Source organism: Tachypleus tridentatus, chromosome 1, assembly GCF_004210375.1.
Source record: "Tachypleus tridentatus isolate NWPU-2018 chromosome 1, ASM421037v1, whole genome shotgun sequence".
Classification (NCBI taxonomy): domain Eukaryota; kingdom Metazoa; phylum Arthropoda; class Merostomata; order Xiphosura; family Limulidae; genus Tachypleus; species Tachypleus tridentatus.
In genome coordinates this window covers 86503243-86526973 of record NC_134825.1, presented here as the reverse complement: position 1 = coordinate 86526973, position 23731 = coordinate 86503243, and the positions used below count along the sequence as shown (strand labels likewise).

At 32.9% G+C, this 23731-nt stretch overlaps 1 protein-coding gene across 3 annotated transcripts in view; it reads right to left on the bottom strand.

The window, feature by feature from the left end:
* LOC143254604 (homeobox protein OTX2-like) overlaps positions 1-23731 on the bottom strand; it is a 116301-nt gene that overhangs the window by 80746 nt on the left and 11824 nt on the right. The window contains exon 1 of one of the 3 annotated variants that reach the window (XM_076509775.1): positions 16154-16665. The exons of 1 other annotated variant lie outside the window; for it this stretch is intronic. The gene's annotated coding sequence lies outside the window, so the exon portion shown is untranslated. Of the gene's footprint in view, positions 1-6743; positions 7168-16153; positions 16666-23731 lie in introns of those variants that run through there. One more of the 3 variants, XM_076509770.1, reaches the window with a different exon arrangement.

The following is a 23731-nucleotide window of genomic DNA, read 5'->3' as shown; positions in this document are numbered from 1 at the left end:
GAGTCTTTGCAATTAAATTTTAATTTATTTCAGGATTCATGACTTTTATAACTGGAAGATAGTATTATTACAAAGGCGGACTTAGGAATGTTTACAGATTCTAACGTGAACAAGAAGTCCACCAACAGAAGACAAAAACTGATCTTGAAGGTTGATTGAAACTTGTTTCCTGACATTATTACAGTGGCTCAAAGTAGATAAATGAGAGATGCTCTGTTATCTACCCCTAATCCTCTGTCTTGGGTTCTATCTACTCCATATGGATGTATGAGGAAAACAAAGTAATTATCATTGGAAAAAGAGCTTCAAAACAATGTTTGCACGACAGAATCATTTCCAAAGCCATTTTCAGAGTTATCCACTCGCATCGTAGATGGCATGGGAACGATCCAGAGAATACGAGATGATAACATATTTGCTGGTATATATAGTATCAAATGCATTAGCATTTGTTCTAAGTTAATGAGCAACCTGTAACAGGATTGATGAGCACCGATTGTACTCAATCAAAACTGCTGAGGTAATCGTAAGGATTGTTTGTTTGTTACTTTCTTTCTGTTAGAGCAAAGTCACGCTGAGCTATCTGCCGTGTTCAACGTGGGAATCGAAACCCGGATCTTAACGTTGTACGTTTGTAAACGTACTGCTTTTTCACCGGTAATCGAAGTAGCACCAGGGTTTAAAACCAACGGAAAAAGTTACTTGCCAGCTCATTTGTAAAGTTTATGGTTAATGAACTGAAAGATACCAGACACAGCCACAAACTATCATTTAATCTGATTTTACACCGAAGAAATAACACACTCGCATGCTTTTTTCAAGTAGCATAAGAAAGGTATCAATCAAGACGTCTTCACATTAGATGCTACATGCAACAGAAAAGTGGGATTAAAAATCGTGTCAAATACATTGACATTACTGAAGTATTTGCCACACTTGGGCCTGATATCTGCGATTCTCTACTGGACCTACAATACATTATTTCACTGGTTTGGACAGTTTTGGTGCCTTTGATAGTTATGGATAGGTCAGTGCTTCGAAGCTTCTGAGACTAAAAGGGCACATTGGAATACATTTATAGGTTCTGAAAGGTACTGAGAGTCATCACGTGAAATTTGTTTACTTGTATGATGTACAACGTAAAACCTGGCATAGGTGACATCAGTGTATTGAGGTATAAACTCTTCTGTAGAAAGAAACGGAAAGTTGAGTCTATCCAGATACATTCCTATTCTGACAACCTCTACATTCATTACTTGTGTTTTAATACACAAATGCAGCTTTAAAAATCCACCCAAGATCTCAGGTCCATCACATCATGACTGAATAAGAGAACTGGTTGTTGAGGAGACAGGTCTTATAATAGACTAGATGAAAGGAATACCAAAAATGGTCCCGGAAATGTTGTTATTCAACTACATTAAATTAAACAGGTAATTACCTGTGCATGCATCATCAATGAATGGTCTTTATGTACAAAACAAAAATATGTAATTTTGTCAAAAACTGCTATTTTGGATTTTTAACATATCACTTTATTCACACCAAAATTAAGATGTGATGGGAAAATAAAACAATTTAATCCAATGTACTGTTTCTATGCCTTGTGTTATAACTTTATTATACAAGTTAACACCACCTGATATGTGATTTGGTGCCTCCTATTGTTGTGGAACTTGAGACATTCCTGCAGAAAGAGAATACGGTATAAAAGCACCGCATCACTTTGCAAGAGCTATTACATAAAAAAAACATAATGGTGACCAAAAAATAAGCATTAGAATGTTTCCCTGCTGGACGGTACCAGACGGTCAAATTTAAGGCCCAGTCTCAAGGCTTATTTAAGAAATTATAGTACTGAGTGATTACAAATGAAAAAAGAGAGGGAAAATGATTGTAAACGAGAGAAAAAGATGACATCTAATTAACATACATGAAAATATGACACATAATTAGCGTACATGAGAAAGAAGACATCAAATTAACTTACATAAAAAGACTGAATATGTTTAACGTACATGAGAAAGATGACATATATAAAAAATATGGCATATGATTAACGTACATGGAAGTAGTGGCATATAGTTAACGTACATGTAAAAGAAAAAACGGTTAAAAGTAATTAAGGGCAAACTGAGAAGATAACAGTTAATTATTGTACGTAGATGTATTAGAAAATATATATCACTTTATGATAAGAGCAAACAATGATAGTGAAATAATATAAGAAAATATTAGACAAGGATTGTCAATACTGATTTAGTTTCATAAGGAACAGCACACTTCGGAAGATTTCTCTGCGATGTGCTTCATGTATAAAAATATGTTTTGTGCTCTTTGATTTTCAGATCATGATTCAGTATTATACAAGCATTCCTAACAAGTAAAATAACAAAAAATTATTTTTTATTTTACATATGTAGCTAAATGTGGTTTCGTACGACTATTGACAAAATATAGCATTATTGTTCGTTATTAACAATTGCAAGCGAGTATTTCTTACACATCTATTGAGGCTCCTTCTCAATTTGTTGTGAGAACAACATTTTTTCTTGTAAAGACACAACTGAGCATGAATTTTTGCAACGAAACAAAATTTAAGAACATGATTCTACAGAGCCATATTGTATTTACCAATAGTCACCAATAGATTTCATAAATCTATTTGAGCTTCTTAACTGTAGCTCACTTATATACAGATTATAATTTAGTCCACTGACTATATTGAATTTATTTTACACTGCTTGCTACCGGTAAGGTACACATATTACAACATATCGAGTAAGTTTATGTTTTTATCCTTTATAACATTAGATGCAAAAAACTAAGAAGAAAAGTTAAAATAAAATGTTTAAAAGAAATGCTAATTTTGGACAAAAAAAATATTTATTGTTTAGGGCCTCCAGTAGTACAGCGGCAAGTCTACGGTCTCACACCGCTAGGAACCGAGTTTCGACACCTGTAGTGGGCAAAGCACAGATAGACCATTGCGTAACTTTGTGCTTAATTCTAAACAATCGGTCAATTGTTGTGTAACACCACTGGCTCCGGGGACATACCCCCCTTGGAAGATTTATTTTATAACTACTCACTGAAAACGGCACATTTTGATGCTACCTAAGATTAATTTTACACCTTTTAAATATACTTTATTTATTTCTTTATAAATGTAATTTGGGCAGTGTGATTGTAACTGTCGCACCCTTTCCCACCTCACACACATTTCACGAAACGCTCATTTTCTACGCAAATACATGGGGACGCGCAGCAGTAATTAACAAAAATATTGATGGTCTTTTATCTACATTTTGTGTTACTCAAATTATTATGAACCATGGCCAACAAATTCATTGATTTACAATAGTTTGTGGCGTATATAGTTTAGAAAAATGTGATTAAAAAGCTGATGGAAACCATCGCTATTTTTAGAACGATGATATCGTTAAGATGGTAAATGAATACAGAGGACAACATATCGATGACGTATGGAGCAAGTAAAACCTGCGGTAATATCACAGTGAGTAAATCTATATATTTTTGTTTATATGAACACTCATTTTAATATTAATTCAATTATACTAAAAAACAAACAAACTACCACAATTGCTATAGGTGGAGAGATATTAAAGATTTATAATTGGTACGAAAAACACGCAGGTAAAGTTTCATCACATTCTTCTAAATTATAGCGTATTTATCAGATTCATCAAACAATATCCTTTTTAAAAATCTAATTGTTCTTTGATTTTTTTTAACTCCTGAGTTGTAGACAATACAAGAAGTTCAAGATTTTGAATAAGATACATTAAATATTAGCTGATAAATTAGAAATATTCTATTCAAAAGAATACCTTAAACCATAAGATATCATTATATCAATAGTAATTACAGTCATTGTTTAAACTTTTTGATTATCATTAGGTTGTAGAGTCGGTGTATCTTTAATATGTAGATTGTGAAGAGTGCATGCTTGTGTGTCTTCTAATTAATTCAAATATATACAGTGTTGTTGCGTGTTTGGAAATGAAATGTTCCTTATCACGATGCCGTTTCGTTCTTTAACCCTGAATATTATCTGAAGGCGCTTAGATACTGTTAAAAATGTCAACTGGTTGTTAAAATAAAGCAGCGTATGTATTGATTCTTTTTATCAAACAAAATACGTCGTGTATTTTTTTTTATAAGATACTGCAGGAAATAGCGGTGACGTAAAAGGTGAGACAGGTTAGGAAAAGTGGTATAAAGCAAACTGGACTGAGTACAATAAACTGTGATAGTTGAAGAAAGTGACATAACAGTTAGAAGTCTATGTAAATGGCAGATGTTGTGCATTATGAAACTAACAGAGAGGGAACTAAGTATGAAGATAAGCCCACATTGCACGAACTTAACTGAATGTTTCACTAAGGTTAACCAGTTCTATACGAAAATTGTTGTAGAAACTGTTAACAAATTTAAAAAAAAAACACATATAAGAGGCGTTGAACATTTTACAAAACCAAGAAAATCTGATTGCTTGAACCATCCCATATATATACAGGGTGTTCGGAAAGTAAATATTAAGATATTTATTTTAATAAATATATAAGTGCACAGTAACTTTCCGAACACCCTGTATAAAATATTAGCATACGTCTATCAGAAATTTTGAAAATACCAGCATATAAATACAACTTTATCATAACATATAAATACATTTTCACCCCTGGAATAAAAATTAAGCACGCGTTAAAAAAACTGCATAACGAACCCACTTCGTCAGGAAACATTTACAAAATACAGTGTACTGATTGTCCATTCTTTTACACAGGTGAAACAGAAAGTAATTTGACTTGGTTAAAAAAACACACCAAAAGTCCCCTTCCAAAGTCCACGAGTAAAAACAAATAGTTTTTCTGAACAGAACGTCAGAGTACTGAAACATGAGCTCCACATCAACAGCTTTATCGATAAAATAAAACAACCTCATAATTAACAGATACCCAAGAATGTCTATATATATATTTGATCACTAGTTTCCTACACATTCCTAAGCAACTTATGCTAATTGTTTGCATAAAATATTCATTATTTTTGATATTTATTCATCATTATAAAGTTTTTTTATTGTTTAGTCATAGATAAACAGTCTGTAAAGTTCAGGCGGATGCATATTTACATGAATAAGTAACTACAATCAATTCTATTATTTAAATACGTTGTTGGATTTCGAATGTTGATTTAAATACTGAAACGTTCTTTACTGTAAAAACTTTGTGCCTATTTTAAAAACTAATTTTACTTAGTTATTGTAAAAGGTGTAACTTGTAATAAAATATAATTTATCGATAAATAAACTGAAAGCAAAACTAAAAAGTGTAGGATGTATGGTTTTAATAAAGTGCCGAATGTTTATACACAAACATAGTACGGAAGGTATGCGTGTAAGTAATATGTAGAGTGTATGTTAAAAATAAACTATTTAATGTGTGTTTATTAGTGTAATGTATGTACATAAAATGTTAAATACATTCTTGAGAAGGAAATGCCACTTCTAGCCTTTATAAAATTTCGTTTTTTTAACAGCTCTTATGTTGCTGAACGTGATAAAATCTAATGAACACTGTATATATATATATATCTGTAGTACACTGCTTGACCATCGGTATAAAGACTTAGTTTGTCTAAACTTAGGGGTTCGATATAAAAAGGAAATAAAACATTAAAAATTAGAAACGACCTAAAATCTGTCAGAACAACTCATTATTAATTTCAAATAAGTAAGTAAGTGTGATGTTATTTTTTCAAACAATAAAAAACAACATTGTTCACAAAAATGAGTGTTGTACTATAATGGTAAAGTACAGCTGGATGTCATAAATCATACACCTGGAGACTAGAGAGCACAAATATGTAAACGAATTCAAGAGAAGCTGAAATAAAAGGATAATTTTATTAGAAACTTATACGCATTGAGGAAAGTTAATTCTTGCTTCTGAAGACAGCTTTTTTGTTCTTCATCCAAGACACGGATGTTTTTTTATTATTGAAATTTAAGTACTGACGAGTTTACGAAAGACATAAAATTTCTATATATGTAAAAACGGCTCGTTTGGGTTGAGAAACTTTTTTACGTAGAGGAGCGAACAACGTTTCGACCTTCTTCGGTCATCGTCAGGTTCACTCCTCTACGTAAAAAATTTTCTCAACCCAAACGAGCCGTTTTTACATATATATTTTTTCTACAAGTGGGTTTTCCGACATCACTGACATAAACCTCTGTTCTGGCTATAGTTGTATTCAAGGTCTTTAGTTCTTTTCAGTGAGATAAACTGATAAAAAACAACAAAAGAAAACAAAGACAGGAAAATTGTAATATTTTAATTACATCTTTGAACTAGGCTTAAAGTGTTCTAAAGACAAAAATTTCATTATGGAGTATATTTTCACGTTGATATATTTTGTAAGGTATTTGAAATAAAAAAGAAACTGACGTCTTATTCATTTATTTGTTAGTATGTATGTTTTTAATGTTAATGATATATATATATTTAGAGCAAATGCCTGGAGTACCACTTAGACTTATACCTGTACTACTTAATTTTCTGGATACGCCCATGTGTCAGTGTACGTACAATCACTGTGAATTTACAAGTTCTAAAGCCCAGTGATTGAGATTGGTCCAGTAAAACATAATTCAGGAACCGCTTTCGTAATTTGAAGCACTTTAAAGATGCTAAGGATTTGGGCGTTAAGCGGCTTACCTGGATCAGAAGAACCAGTCTGACGACAAGGAACGATCCACGTCCGACAGTAGTTACGGTCTTTCTGAAGAACAATCCACGTCCGACGGTAGTGACGGTCTTTCTAAGGAAGAGTTCTGTGTCTCAATATGTGTTTGAAGTGATGCTGCTGTTGACAGACTACGTTAATGTTGTGTTTAGTAATTTCGGTGAAACTAGAACTACAAGTTTAGGTACGGAAATAACCAGCCTATGTACGTTCAGTAATGAATTTGTTTTTGCTATCTCGTATAACAACCTGGAATGAAGGGTCGACCTTTTCGATTAATAGATCTTCTCAAGTTGTTTATTGTTCACTTCAGACACTAGATCTACTGAGAAGGAAACAAGACTTCAAGTCTGAGTTAACTCTTGTTAATGGCGAAGTCATTGATCATTTACTACAGTTGTGAGTACTAGACTCCCGCGGTCACGTAATAGCTGTTTGATAGTGGAAGATCGCGCCTACTCAACCACTTGTCAGCCAATCGTGGCTCCGAGTTCCCCACCCACCGTGTGGATTTGAGTCGCTTGTACTGTTGTGGACATTCGACAACAATAAGGTCCTGTGACGATAGATAGATATATAACTAATCTAGGTAAAACTGTTGTGGTTTCACTTTGTTATTATTTTGAAAAAATAATATATATTTTTCAAAATATATATTAAAAGGGTAAGGAATGGAATATTCTAGAAATATTTTACTCTTTTCGTGATGTATTTTGTTTATGACTGGTAAAAAGTCGAGTTTCTTTTTCAATGCACAGAGGCTAATTTGTCCGAGCATCAAACAAAATGTATGTTTCAAGTTACAACTACAGTCTCTTCCGTCTTTAAGGCCGTCACTCCGGTTTCAACTGTGTCTACACCCAGGAGGGATTATGAAGAGACGTCCCTGAGTCGTCTTACCAGGTTGACTGTCGTCTGTCAACACATGGTATTCGCTCGAAAAACAAACAAACGACTATTAGTATAGCTATAGATCGCTGTGTAAGTATTTCAGATAAAGTACTTTGAAAAAATTCAGTTTAAGTTTAGTCCTCCCTATGCACATTGATGTATCAGTTCTATTTAGGTATTTTTACTCCGGGACGTTCAGAATATTGGTTATTTACTCAGTCTGACAGATTGCTGCTGTTAAAAGAGGCGCCGAAAGAGGAGTTTTAGTCATTTATTCCAAAGAGGTCGTTTTGTAGTTTCCTGCAGTAAAAGTATGGCAGGAGTCTAGTTTGACCTTTATAGCTTTAACTTGTTGAGGTAAGCTATGCAAGCAACTTAAAAACAGACAGATAACATTGTAAGGTAAACTTATAGAAGAGTACACAAGTAGATAGAAAGCCCGATTTGTAATAAACAATAAAAGGAACTTAATGTACCAGAAGGATTGGGGAAATTTTAAGCAAGAGCTATTATTCAAAAATAAAAAATACTATGATCAAGAACGGTTTCCGTTCAAGTTCTTGCACGTACTAAACGTCGACTTGTCGAGGGTCAGAACTGTCGTAAAATAGTTTTGTAGTTTTTAAGAAGTCTGATTCCTAATACAGCAGTGAATGCACCTCCCGATATGATCCTAGCGATAACGGCAACTTACGAAGCCACTTTTTATGTTGAACAAGAGACAGATTCAATGACACCAATAGAAATATTGGATTCAGAACAGAGTTTTACTGCGTTTGAAGAGTATACATACAACACATATGCAAGTGTACAGTAGCATGTGTATATAGATGTAGATATATAACACGCAGTTACACCTAAATAAACGTAGGCCTCTCTCTAATTGTTATTGACATATCGTTACTATTTCTTTTATATCAATACACGTTTGTGTATAACTACAAATCTTTAAGTGTAGAAACCAATTATGGGCAAAATAAACTGAGCCAACTATGGGTTCTTACTACATTCCAGTTAGAATATTTCAGCTCTCGACCAGTTTGTTGCTTAGCAGGAGTGGTATTTAATTTTAGTTCATACTTTGATTACTTCAAACAATGTAATTTTACTGTATTATTTAAATAATATAACGTTAAAACTGTAGAATAAGCTAACAAAGATCCACTTTTTCCTCAATTTGTTGTGTATGCTGGAAGCATTTATACGTTTTGGAAATGACGTTAGAAAAAGAAATTATATTAAATTATATTATGAGAAACTTTGCTTGTATTAAAATACTTGCCGATTTTTGATCTATATTATTGAAATTAGATTCACAACTATGCTTATTTACCTGTGTTACGTTATAGTGAACAGTAAAGAAAACTTGGAACGTGCAAGATTTATAACATTTCTTCGCGTGTTCGATATCATTACTTATACCTCATAAAGTATACCTGAGGTCTCCCCATTGGTACAGCTGTATGTTTGCGGATTCACACCACTAAAAATCCGGTTTCGATACCTGTCGTAGACAGAGCATAGATAGCCTGTGTGCTTAATTCCAGTGAAACAAACAGAACGTATATTTGCTACTTACACTAGAAATTATTGTAGCATATGTATATGTATGTGTATATATATATATTTGCAGGCAAAACAGTCATGATATCACTTGAACTTTAGAAGTCATCGACTTGATTTTCCACCTTTATAAATAACATCACGTAACTTAACAAAAATGCTCTGGTAGAGAAGATGTCCTCTATTTCCAACTAGCTCAATGCTTCTGTCAATACATGTACGCTCAGTAGTACGAATTGATCTTATAATTATTACATTTACATCTATTATTTGTGAAACATGATAAAATAGAATTATTCAGTAAGTTTCCAACATAATACGTGATTTGTTTAGCTCTTGTTTGTGAAACATGATAAGATAGAATTCTTCAGTAAGTTTCCAACATAATACGTGATTTATTTAGCTCTTGTTTGTGAAACATGATAAGATAGAATTCTTCAGTAAGTTTCCAACATAATACGTGATTTGTTTAGCTCTTGCAGATCAGTTTAATTTCTAGAATAAGTTTCTCACACCAACCTGCAGGTTCTTAGTAATTTGATTTTCTTAGACAATCAAATCCACTCAAAGAAAAGGATTAAATTTATTTACACATGTTCATAAACAGTACTAATACAGGAAACATTAGACATACCGCACTGTTTATACATTCATCTTTGCTTAATCATATTTCTAGATAAGTTTTCCATTTGGGCTCAGTTGACAAATGTTCTTCAATGCGTATTCTAGTAAATGCTATGTTCTTTTGAAAGATAATCGTTTGTTAAATTATTCAGGATTAAACAAAAAAAAGACTTTTTTTCTCTCCACCTTATTCACTTTACCTAATATAATGCAAAACGTTTGGCTATTATAATATAATGTGCATTAACCAAATTGTTAACTTAATTTTTTTGGTACGATAATTTATATGTTATTTAAACATCAATCTGAAAGTAGACACTTTCATAGATAAGTTGGTCCAATGTCTAAATATTACAATAAAAAACACTTTACGGTACATTTCATCTTTTAATTCTATACACTTCCAAACTGTGTTTAAGTTAATATTTTCTTTAGTTAGACAACACTTACTGAAGTCCACAAGCATGTGTGTGGCAGATAAAGATGTGTAAGCTATGTAGCAATATTCAAAAGTTGTCAAAACACACATCTGCTTTTTTAAAACCTTCACTGTTTATGTTGCTCTCTCTATATAGCTTCTCAGAGTTTCGAAGTTGGCAATAATTCGAATTATAGGTAGTAATCTTGAAAATACAGAAAATATTCATTTTTAACCCAAGAAAACTACTTGTGACAGCATAGAGAACAGTGAAACGACGGCTGTAAGGAGAAGGTTGACAGGAACAAGGGGTTTCTATACAGCACCTTTCCAACCAGAGTGAAAAGAGTCGGTTGCTATTCTTTTGTTCAACTACATTTGAGTCCCTCTCAAATTAGCATGAAAATGACAACCACTGTTTACACATGGAACCAAGAAGCCTAACTTTTTTTTCTCTGTATTCAGTAGCAGTCCCTGTTCTGCTAAGGTCGAAATGAAAAAGTTTTACCAGTAAAGAAAAGAGAGATATTGAGACAGAAACTATAATACAGGGGGTCTAGAGATAAAGGAGTTAGAGAGTTCACCAGGAGCAAGAAGTGTGTTTCTGTCTTCACCTTCGTCACGAGGTATTGTGTCACCATCAGAGTTGAAATGTTCTGAAGAGCTGAGCACAATAAGCAACAAGTTATTAATAGCTCACCATGCTTTCTTAATTCTCGAAAATTTGCTAACGTTTCAATTCATTTCGATCCGAAGCTGACCTAGGAAGGTCTAAACGTTGTTCTCTGCTTATCAATAAAAGTGTTAATACCCAACTGTTCTGAGATACAGACTCATCAATTCAGTTTTGTTTTTGTATCATGATTACACTTTACAGAAATGAGCTAACTTTTAAGTTTTAAAAACTAATTCATTGAAAATAATAAAGCATCTTTTCATTAAAAATATTCACGAGAATTATCTCGTTGATCATTTTATTGATAAAAAAGTGTGTTTATCAAAAATCAGTGGGAATAGTTATTTGAACATTCCTTCATTGTTCTACGTAATATGGCTCTTCTGACTACACTAGTATTAAACCCTTTAACAATCTGGCTTAAAAGCACTTTTGAGAAATATTTTAATTTCTCCATGATTTCTTCCGTCAGATTATTCTAGCTGCTCTAACCTTATGCAAACATCATTGTTACGTCGTTGCAAAGATGGTCAAAAAAAAAAAGGCCGTTGCACATTATGTATCGCTCATCATAGTCTCAAATCTTTTTTATAACAATCTAAGAGAATTTTATGAATACGTAACTTACATTTTTAGAGTTTAAAGTAGAGAACCGTCGATATTCTACTGATTATTCTGATTCTGGCTTTAACTTGTTGTAATGATTTATTTACACACAAAAATGTTGTATTATAACTTGGGGAATGCAGAAGCAGTATAGTGTTCTGCTACCTTCAACCAATGATGTTCATCAAAACAACTCATTATATCAGGCTAAAACTGCTGCCTTCATAGTGACTGCCATTCATTTACTTTGATTGTTTAAAAAATGAAGAAAACAAGTAATAAAAATGAGAAAAATAACGATGGTGTAGGGATGTACAGGAACTATGTTGGCATGAAATACACACATTCCTAAACAAGTAGCTACTGAATCAATGATACAAGCTTAAGGGAATTAGCTATTGTAAGACTTTATAAGTTTATTCAGCTTAAAAACTTTCATTCAAAACTGAATTCGCGCAATTGAAATGAATTAAACAGTTTGTTATAAATAAAAGTTTTACTTGGAAATATTTGGCTACTTATGTAATGGTTGTTAAATGTTTTTGTTTTTTCATACTTTTTTCTTTTCTGTTAATATTAATGTTTTTTTACTTATTAATACGTTCAACAATGTTTCGTGCCTATTTTTCTTTGTCGCAATGTTTTGGGCTCCATATTGAGGACTCAGCATGGAACCTGAAACGTTGTCAGCAACAAAAACAAAACAGATGCCACCCACAAACAAAAAAACTTCTCCATATTTTTTATAATAGACAATAGTTTACCAATCAGAGGTCACGAAATTATTCATAAAACTCCTGTTAATCAGTAGGAAAATTCCTAGCCTGCTTTCATCAATGTTCACTGACGACAATGATCAAATTATTATTTTGTTGTCAGAATTGGCACGGTATTGCTGCTTTGATAAACAGATATCAAAGTTGACACGGTATTGCTGCTTTGATAAAAACAGTTATCAGAGATGGCACGCTATTGCTGCTTTGATAAAAACAGATATCAGGGTTGGCATGGTATTACTGCTTTAAGAAACAGTTTTCATAATGTATTATCCAGACGGCATTAACACTTTAAAATAAAGTACGGAACAATGTTTCGATTTTCTTAGGTAATCTTCAGGTTAACAAGGAGTTACCAGTTATTAAAGTTGACACAGTATCGCTGTGTATATATGTGTATAACAATATGCCTATTTAACATAAATAATGTTCAAGTATGATAATAAAACGGGATATAGATAACATTTTACAGTATACGAATGAAAGATAACACCGTGTTTGTTGAATACGAAATTAGATATTGCTAAATTACAACAACTGAAACTTGTTATATTATTGATAACTGCTACAAATAACAGTATATTTGTTCAGTAAAACGTACGGTATTGTTAGAAGACTATAATTAAAATATACCATACTCTTTATAATGTTCATTAGTCTTGGTTGATCAGCCAGTTTGTCTAACGGGATGTTGACGTCAGGAAGGTACAGGCCTTGTGCTCTGTTTTTTAACCACACATTAGGCTTGATAAACAAGTTTACGGATACAGGAGCATTGTGATTGGACTTGCATTCTTTATTGCTATAGTATTTTTCGACAAAAGCCTGTATGGATTAACGTTAAACTAGAGATATAATCCTTGCCTTTTCATAAAGTGTGAGTCCGTATAGAAGTAGAATATCAGTCTATTCTAACCGCCTTCTACACGTTCGATATTTTATTGTATACCACCCAACTTTCATTCTCAACCCTTCTGAATAAAAACCGTAAATACAGTACTGGTTGATAGTGTATTTAGATGCTAAACCTTTTCGTTTCTGTTTCCTGTCCGTTTTTATCCAGCTTTCAAAAGTATCCTAAAGAACAAGTAGTTGTTCCTCCAACTTAAAATGTTATATTTAAAATCAATATACCTTGTTTCAAGTGTATAAATAGCAATATAACATTTTTCGTTATTTACATTTTTCAATAACTTACACACTTATGTGCAACGGTAGTTTCATAACTTCATATAAATTTAGTTACGGCTGATATACCAACCAACGTAAGAAACCTAAAGAAACGCAGATAACACAACAGCATAAACATTTAGGAAACGATGGGATATGGGATCAGCACTACAAACAGAAACAGTCGATATAATAATCTAATGAAGCTAGTTGCAACTGACATAACATTTTTAATAGTTAGTTGGTATAATTGATTAGGGTTACAATAACAGTGATTGACAACACAAAGAAACAGCTTACATAGCAGAATAAATAGTCAAGATGAAATGGCATAACAGTTGATATAATAAGGTAATTATAGAGACATAACGTAATAAACAGAAATGGTTGGTATAACTGATTAACATCACAGGTCAGAACCTAGAGGCACCTGACACAGTCCAACAGAGAAAGTCAGAAAGTGTTGATATAATTAATTAGCATTACAATTAGAAACAGTTGATATACATATTAACGTAAAAAGGAGCATTTGGAATGACATAACAGCGTAAAGAGTTAGGAACACTTGCGACAAATTATTAAAAATAAAATGAGAAAACTTTACACAAGAACCGAAAAAAGCCAGAGGCAGCTGACATGAGAAGATAAACAATCAAAAACAGCTGCTATAACTTATCAGCATTGTGTTCTTGAAGGGTTAATATAACAAAATGAAAAAACATACAGGTAGCTATAGTAAAACATAAAAACTTAAGAACAATTCTGATAACTAATAAGTATTACAAGGTCAGAAACGGTTAATGTACTATGTAAAAAAAGTTCGAGGCAACTGAAATAACATCACAAACTGTGATGAACAGTTGCTGTAACTGAAGATCATTACAAAGTTAGAAAAAGTTGATAGAATAATAATGGAAAAAACCAAAATGACGTCATCTGACATAACAGAGTGAAAAGTTAGGAAGAACTGATATAACTGTTGAATATTATAACCAGAAACAATCGGCATAACAACATAAAATAGTAACAGGCAGCTGAGATAACATTTGCGTTCAAAGATTAACTTTGGTATTTTAATTTAAATCTTATAATTCAGTTGTATGCCCCCCCGTTGTTACAATGGTACGTCTGTGAACTTACCACATTAAAAACCTGGATTCTACCTCCGTGGTGGAGAGAACACAGACAGCCCGTTGTGTATACTGCAAACAAACAAACAAACAAACAAACAAATTTGCCAAAAATGGACGTTTTAAACTAGTAGTGCTCACAATAGGCAAGAGATGTTTATTAGACATATGATGTAGCTCATTATAAGCTCAAATGTCCTTGACATGCATGAAGTAAATGAAACGCTAAGGAATAATACAAACCGTCTTTTTGTAGTGTCAGTCGGAAAGTTTCGTTTTTTTGGTTCAGTACCGCAATGTGATTGGAAACAAAATTTGCGAGACAGACACGTTTTACATTAAAGCCAGCGTAACAAGATACTAAGAAACGGTCAATATAATTAATGAGGATTACAATAACAGTTGATGTAACTGCGCAAATAAACTAAAGGTAGTTGAAATCATAGGTAAATTGCTAAGAATAAATGATGTAGTTGTTTAAGTAGTTAAAAAGTGTTCCACTAGAAACTTTAACTCAATTGGTAGTGCCTCGCCTGGTATACAAGTTCTTGTTTCAAGTTAGAGATGAAAAAATACACATAATGAAAACAACTGAAAGTACAACACTGCTACAGTTGATCAGCATAAAAATTAGGAACAGCTGGTATTAACAAGGTAAAAACACAACACACGCAGACAAAACTAGATTAACTGACATAAGGAACAGTTGGTATAACAAGGTAAAAACACACAGAAACTAGATGTAATTGACATAAAAAAACAAATGGTGTAACGAGGTACGAAAAACACAAAAACTGTGGGTAACTGACATAAAATATGAGTTAGTTGCCACGTCTAATCAGAAATACAAGGTCGGGAACGGCTGCTATAACCATACGAAAACTAACTGGTATAACAGCACAAATGAGAAGGTAATAATTTTAATAATCAACAGATCTGTGCGTGCTTGTTAGGCTAGTCAAGAAAAATCAAAGTTAAGAATGTTGCTTATAAAATCAGTCTGGATTAATAGAACTCAGTACGACAAGTAACCAAAGTTAAGATACTTTGTAATGGTCAGCTTATTTAAAAACGCTTAATTCTGTGAGAAAGCTAAGATTTTGCTAATGCAAATCAGCCATATGTACAAACGCTCATGTATAACACTTAATCATAGTTAAGGGTTATTTTTTATAGAGGATACTTTGGTTACGTGCTCTACTAATAACTTTTACCTTTTAAGGGTACTTAATAGGATGCTTACCCAAAGTTAAGAGCACTTTAATAAGAGTGTATTAGTTGATAATTCGTTATATAAGGTTACCTCAGTCACTTGAAGCTAAACACCTTATTTATTAAATACAAAAAGACTGTCTAGTCCAATGACTAACTGAAGTTTATAACAAAACTTACATGCTACTGGTACGTAACAGTGAAATCAGTTAAAACTCTTGATGGTAGAGAAAAATGTATAAAAAAGACTTAAAATAACACGTTAAAATGAAATAATAATAATAGTGTTAAGAAAAGTGTGGAGATTTATTCTTACCCAATTTCTAGAAGTTAGTACAAATTCGATGAACCATTTTTTTAAACAATTACATCTGGTACATGCTTACTTCTTCCAAAAAGGCTTCGAAAGATTCATTGGTTATCGGAACTTGAAAAGGCTTTACAAAAATTGCAACAATACTATTCACTTTCTTGAACAAAGCAAATAGTGTTATGAAAACAACTAACGAGAACGAAAGAAGACACGCGATGGTATAGTTATACATCTCTTTCACAGCAGCAGATTTGTCTCTTATCCTGAACAATTAATTTTTTAATACTCAAATAAGAAAGAGACAAGAGTTCAGCCTCTACGTCACTGACGGTACCATTTCTCCGAACGTAGACATCAGCCTAATGCTTGACAAGTCACTGTTATCTCCGAACAAATCTGGAACTAAACCGAAAGTTTTTCGACGGCATACCACCTAGGGATTTAGGAAAAGTCCCTACCCGAGCGACAGTCCTGCTCGTAGATTAGTAAGATAAAAGTTAAATCAAAGGTAGCCTTATTTAAAATGCAAAATTCACGACCCACTTCAATAAGTAGGGGGAGGGGATCTTGGAACTGGTCCATGCAAGTATCTGGAACAATTTGATGTAAAGGTTATTAAAATACACAACTTTTTTCCATTTCTCTTTTTATTTTTTTATTATTTATAGATTTATTTCTTTTTCAAACTGTCATAAAAATATACAGTTACCATAATACTTTCTGACGTTTATCAATTGTACAACATAAAAAGAAATTTGTTACAGCTCACGTTGGATAATACTACATCTACATTCAAATAAATGTAGATATAGACTTAGATAAGAATAGAAAAGTACACAAACTCCACAAAGAATTATTTGTACTACATCTCATTTTTTTCTGTTTTCAGTTTATTTTGTGTTATAGGCTTTGAAAAAAACAACACAACACTATGATATATATAGCAATCTCTTGTGGGATTCTAAAATATAAAGAGTGAAAGACAATGTACCAAATGGGACATTATTTTTATCATCTAATGATATATCTCCTATATGGCTCATACGGTAACTTTTTGTTAGAAAGATGAAGGTCCTATTTTATGACTGTTACTTCTAAAGAAAAAGACAAAATACTTCTGACGTTCTGTAGCCAAATGTTGCGAAACGGGAAATCTTTATTTAACCCTTCTCATTGTAGTTTAATGAAATTCAATGCAAATACCACGTTTTCAAAAACGTTTTTAAGAAGTGGAAAAGTGGTGGAAAGTGGATATTGATTAATCCAAGTGGAATGAGTTTTCACGAAATTGGCTATATGTTTTATATTCATATGCACATTTTAAGGAACTGGGTTAAAAAACAAACAGCAATAACAACGTATAATGCAAATTTTTTCTGGAGATGAAATTTGATATATGTATACATAAATGATTCAATGAATAAACTAGAAATCAACTAGAACATAAATCAATCTATTATTTTCCTAATGCTTTGTCTCACTCTGATCCAGAAATACATAAATGCTTCATAATGATTTAGCGTTTCATACTTTTAGCAAAGTGTGTGTAACGTTCATAAGGGTATATAAACTGTTTCCTGTGGTTGCATTACAAGTTATCAAAAAAAAGTAATATCTGACAGGATATTTTAAACAAAAAAATTCTTTACCAGATAAATTTTCCAACCTAACAATTAAAGGAAGATTAGCATGGTTTATACTTTACGAAGCTCTTTACTAATCTATACTTACATCTGTAGAAGCTTATCCTGTAAAGAATTTTATGTTCAAGAATTACCATGTTAACGTTTCGCTCTCATTTGTTTTACTTAGTATGATCTCTCGCGTTTATGTTTTTCAAAGAGGTTGTTACAAGTGTCATTCATGACCTCAAACAAATATCCAACTCATTGACCTTATATTGTGCTGACGTTTTTAACAGATATGAAACAACTCAAATCTGAACTTGCACTCTAGGTTAACATAGCCAGAGATGAACGATGTTATACAGAGCTAACAATAAGTAAAGTGGTACAGGTTCGGCGTAGCCAGGTGGTTAGGGCGCTCAGCTCGCAATCATTGAGTTGCGAGCTCGAATCCCCGTTGCACCAAACATGCTCACCCTTTCAGCCGTGAAGTTATATTATGCGACCAATCCCACTATTCGTTGGTAAAAGAGTAGCTCAGGAGTTGGCGGTGGGTGGTGATGACGAGTTGCCTTCCATCTACTCTTACACTGCTAAATTAGAAAGGGTTAGCGCAGATAGCCCTCGTGTAGCTTTGCGCAAAATTAAAAAACAAACAAACAGTTAATGTTACAACAACCTTATGATTAACATTTGCAGTGTTAACTGTCATACAATTAGGAAATTACCGTTTAGCGTGTTTAACACGATTATGGTTAACTATAGCTTACCGTATTAACACTTTTAATGCTTAACTGTCTTACAGTTAATTACAGTTAAATGTGGTTAACACGATCAAGGCTAAGTATAGATTCATGTTTATTAACAGTATTCGTGTGATTAACAGCCATAGCGTTATCTATAGTGTGTTGTCGATTAAACCAAACATGTTTAATAAGTAACACATTTACTGTATGCTTTAGTGTGACCTGTATTGAACACATATTCAATGACATATTATTTCAAGTTACTTAGGTGTGTGTATGTATGTAATTCCCGGGTTAAATAGATATTTAGTAGCTAATAAATTTGTATTACCTGGGTGGATGTGAACTCATGTTAAATCCATATTTAATAATTGATAAAATTGTCTTACCTGTGGAGAATGGCTTCCTCTTACGTATACATTTATTAGATAAAACGCTTGAATTATTTGTGTGAGTGAATCCTCATGTTAAGTACATATTAAGTAATTATCAGATTTGCATTACCTTGGTGAGTGTAACCTCGTGTTAAATACATATTTAGTACCGATAACACTCTTTTTTTACCCGTGTGAGTCTGATCTCTTGTTAAATATATTTAGTAGAAAATATTCTTGTGTTATTTGCGTGAGTGTAACCTCATTACAAAATATCATATGTTTACACACCTACGCATATGAAACCTCCAGCAAAATCAAGCAAAACTGAATTCACTTGACAAACGACTAGCTATCCATAAGGTCTTGAAACATATTACCGTTTTAGGCTACGTTATACACAAAGGTATGTTCAAATATCGAAAAAAGACAGCTCCGGAAATCATTATTAGTGTTCTCACCAGGTGTACAGTTATCTCTAAATAGTCTATTAGGCTAAGGAATTCTTTGATGACAACAATTTTTATTGATGAGATATAACAGTGTTAAGCAGTAAGTTATATAAGTAAATTATTCGATCAAAATTCCAATGAATTATTTTCTGTGTAATCTGTCACGTGCTATTTGTGTTCAGTGAGATGCGAGGTTTTTCTCATATACATATGTATATATATGCATACATTCTCGCAGAAACACGTACAAAAACATAGTCTTTCCTACAGATATGTACAATAAATATACTATTATAGACATTTATTAGGAAGTAGTAATTATAATTACATTCCTTTGTGTGTAATAATCTACAGGAAATAGTGCTTAAATTACCTTGTTCATTTAAGATTCGTTTAACCTGTTGACTGCCAAATATTTCAGCTGCTACAATACAACTCTAATGCTTCTTCATTTTGTAACTTTTTCGTGATGCCATTTTGGATCGAAAGTGAAACAATTTGTACGTAGGTCAAATGCATGTATGGTGATGGCATCTAGTGTTGAAGTTAGGTATTATTGAGAACAAATTAACTCGTCCGTGGCACTGTGTTACCGATCGGCTCGGTCGAGTTATTTCTTCTACGGCACAGAACAGGTTAATAACTCTACAAGTCAGAATAAGGAGAAACATAAATGTATTATTAAAGTATAAAAAGGCCTAGCATGACCATGTGGTTAAGGTACTTGATCGTAATCTGAGGGTCGGGGGTTCGAACCCCCGTCATACCAAATATGCTCGCCATTAAAGCCGTGAATGCGTTATAATATGACAGCCAATCCCACTATTCCTTGATAAAAGAGTAGCCCAAGAATTGGCGGTTGGTGGTGATAACTAGCTGCCTTCCATCTAGTCTTACACTACAAAATTAAGGACGGCTAACGCAGATAGCCCTCATGCAACTTTGAACGAAATTCAAAAACAAATAAATAAAGGAAAAAAACTGAAAATGAAGATTTTTACAATATCATAGTCCTCACCACAATATCATAGCAGGCCCGGCATGGCCAAGCGTGCTAAGGCGTTCGACTCGTAATCCGAGGATCGCGGGTTCGAATCCCGGTCGTACCAAGCATGCTCGCCCTCTCAGCCGTGGGGGCGTTGTAACGTGACGGTCAATCCCACTATTCGTTGGCAAAAGAGTAGCCTAAGAGTTGGCGGTGGGTGGTGATGACTAGCTGCCTTCCCTCTAGTCTTACACTATTAAATTAGGGACGGCTAGCGCAGATAGCTTTCGAGTAGCTTTGCGCGAAATTCAAACAAACAAACAAATTTTGCTCAAATTATGAAAAAGCGTAAAATACCAAGTGAAGAAAAAATGAAACAGCTTTTTGTGTAAAACGATTTAAAGAATTTCCAGTTCAGAAACTTTTTTGTTTGTTGTTAAGCGCCAATTTACACAATAGGTTATCTGCTTTCTAGCGTTATAAGTCTCCATACTTATCGCTGTGGCTCTGGGGGCAGTTTAGAAAGTGCAGTATGTCCAAGCTCAATACTCACAAACACCAAAATAACATTTAATTTTGGTATTTGATAATTTTGATATGCTAAAATAAAAATTTTCTCTTTCTATTAATTACCAAGTTTGAAATTGAGCTAAACACACACATATGTATAGTCATCGTAACTCCAGCATTTTTAAGAGTAAGATAATGTACTGTGTATATCACTTTGAAAATCTATCCAGGTGAAACTCAATTTATTCGAAATTTAAAAACTTCAGTGATACAAAGAAATAGGTGAAGAGTAAGATACTTAACCCATGTTACCTTTTATCCTATGAAATGGGGTAAGCTTTCTTTGCTAAGCTTAGATATAGTACAAATTGTTATGATTATATAGCGTGAAACACTACTTTATTTGGAAAATTTAGGGTCTCAGTTTGAGAATATTCAGAAATTTTGAAATTTTAAAATTTTCTTTAAAATATCAAAGATAACGCAAGAGATAACTTGAATTTTAACTCCTTCCCTTTTATACTGCACAAACTGGTCTTGCTATATTACAGTATTAAACAGTGACACACAATCTGGCTGTCTTGTTCTGAGATACATAATCTGACTATCTTTTTAATAATAGTTTAAACAAAACCCGTTAATTAAAATAATAAAAAACACAGAAAACCTTATTAACCTTGGCAAGTGCAAACGCAACAAAACCTAAACTATGTGCGAGTTTGTTTGTCATTAAGCGCTAAACAACACAATGATCTATCTGTACTGTGACCCCGCAAGTATCCAAACCCGAATTTTAGAGTTGTATGCCCACAGCCTCATCAATAAGTTACTGAGGAGGAGGGTAAACTTTGTATATTTATTAACTTAAACTGTCATTTGAAATGCGATAATTTAAAGCTGTTAACATCATGTTGACATATCATTTCGCCATGCTGATTTTATAGCTTAATTTAAATAAATTATAAATTAATCGTTTTTATACCGAGATGTCAAGCTTGATTTCAAGGTATACTGACTCTCTATACTAAACTAAACTAAGTATGATTTCGCTGATTTAACACTGCTCTGTTTATTTACCATAGAAATAGCACCCCTCTGGTACAGCGGTAAGTCTACGGATTTCCAACGCTAAAATCAGGGGTTGGATTCCCATCGGTGGGCTCAGCAGATAGCACGATGTGGCTTTGCTATAATAAAACACACACACACATTATAGAAATATTAATAAGCTTATATATTCCATAGCCACAACTGGTAAATATATAAAAGCATTGAAATATTCCTAATGTTCCTACAATACTAACTTAAAAACAGGTCCAGCATAAGCTTATTTCGTAGGGCGTAGGAATGTAGTTTTATTATTTTACTCAAAGGCAAACGTGAGACAATGAGTTGTTCAGAAATTCACTTTTACGTGCACAGTTGCTGTATAGGTTTATTAATGATGCCGCACTTTGATATCAGTTTCAATTTAACGGATAAAATGTTATGCAAATATTTAAAAAAATATATCAAGTATGCTTTTATTATTTAAAAAAAATTAAACAAATCTTCCCGTAAATTTAAACAGCCACATTTCAGCCCTTTTTTTTCCCAGGTTTTAACCAATGACCGTTGGCATTTATATATTTCTCCGTACGTGTGACTACAGGTTCGATGAAATAATTGTTTCAAACACGGAGCTTGCATAATACACGCCACAGATGAAGTATGAAAAACACAGCTCTAATTAAAACTAAAGAAGCGTAATTAATTTCATAATTTCAGTTCGTGTTAACTGACGTGTAGATTTTATTTTTTAAGGACCATGATTTAGTTTTAAAGAAAAAGACAAATTTAAGAAACGCAACGCTATAGTTTTCAAAACATATCTAAAGGAACATGACAAAATTCTGGTACATCGTTTTTGTTTAAGGAAAAGTAACTAGTTTCATGAACATAACTTAAGTTACATAAGTCTAGATTGTCAAATTTTCATTGTTCATTTTCTCGGAGCCTGTTGATTGTAATTTGGTGATTTTCCAATATGGTAAACTATGCAATATATCTTAGAATACACATTTTCACTAACAGTAATGTGTTTGTTTGTTGATGACTCATTAACCTCTGCAGGACGTAAAAATCATTTAAAGGGTAGTGTTAATCCTAAGAGCTTGTTGCTGTTATAGTATGATGCTGGCAGATGCACATTTTGATGAAAACGACGCCGTATTCATCCAGTGTTTTTATTATTGATTTTCTCTTTTGAAACTATAGAATATTATGTATAAAATCCGAAGTATGTTTTCTCTTATGCATCAAACATTTTGGTTAAGGACAACGCTACATACTACGTTATCTGTGCTCTTCCCGTCAAAGGTATCGAAACTCGAATTTTACTGTTGTAAGCTTGCAGATTTTCTGCTTAGCCACTGGGCGAGGGCTCTAAAAAAACTTGAAATGCTCACAGTTTCTAACCTATATCAATACGGTAATTATAATTTGTATACTCCTTTAATTCAATTGAACAGTAACTTGTTTCAGGCTTATAATAATCAACTGTTCCACTGTGATATTGTTTTGAGTTAGAGTTTTCTCTGATTAATGATTCATTTCGTCTTATAACTGTTTACATTTGGAATGATTAGTCTGATTTTATCCTGTTTCTGTCTTTGTTATTGTTGTTTACGTCTAGCCCAGCTAAACCTACTTTATTTTAAACACCAGCTTTCAACGAAAAAGAACAACTAAAATTTATTTTTAAGCATACGTAACCGCTATCGCTAAACCTGTTCGTTACTTGTAATAAAGGACTGGTGACAGTGTCGACAAGACTAACAGTTGTGCATATAATATTAATAATATCGGAGGTTGAAATTCTCTGGTAAACAGAACAGATCAAGCTCGACT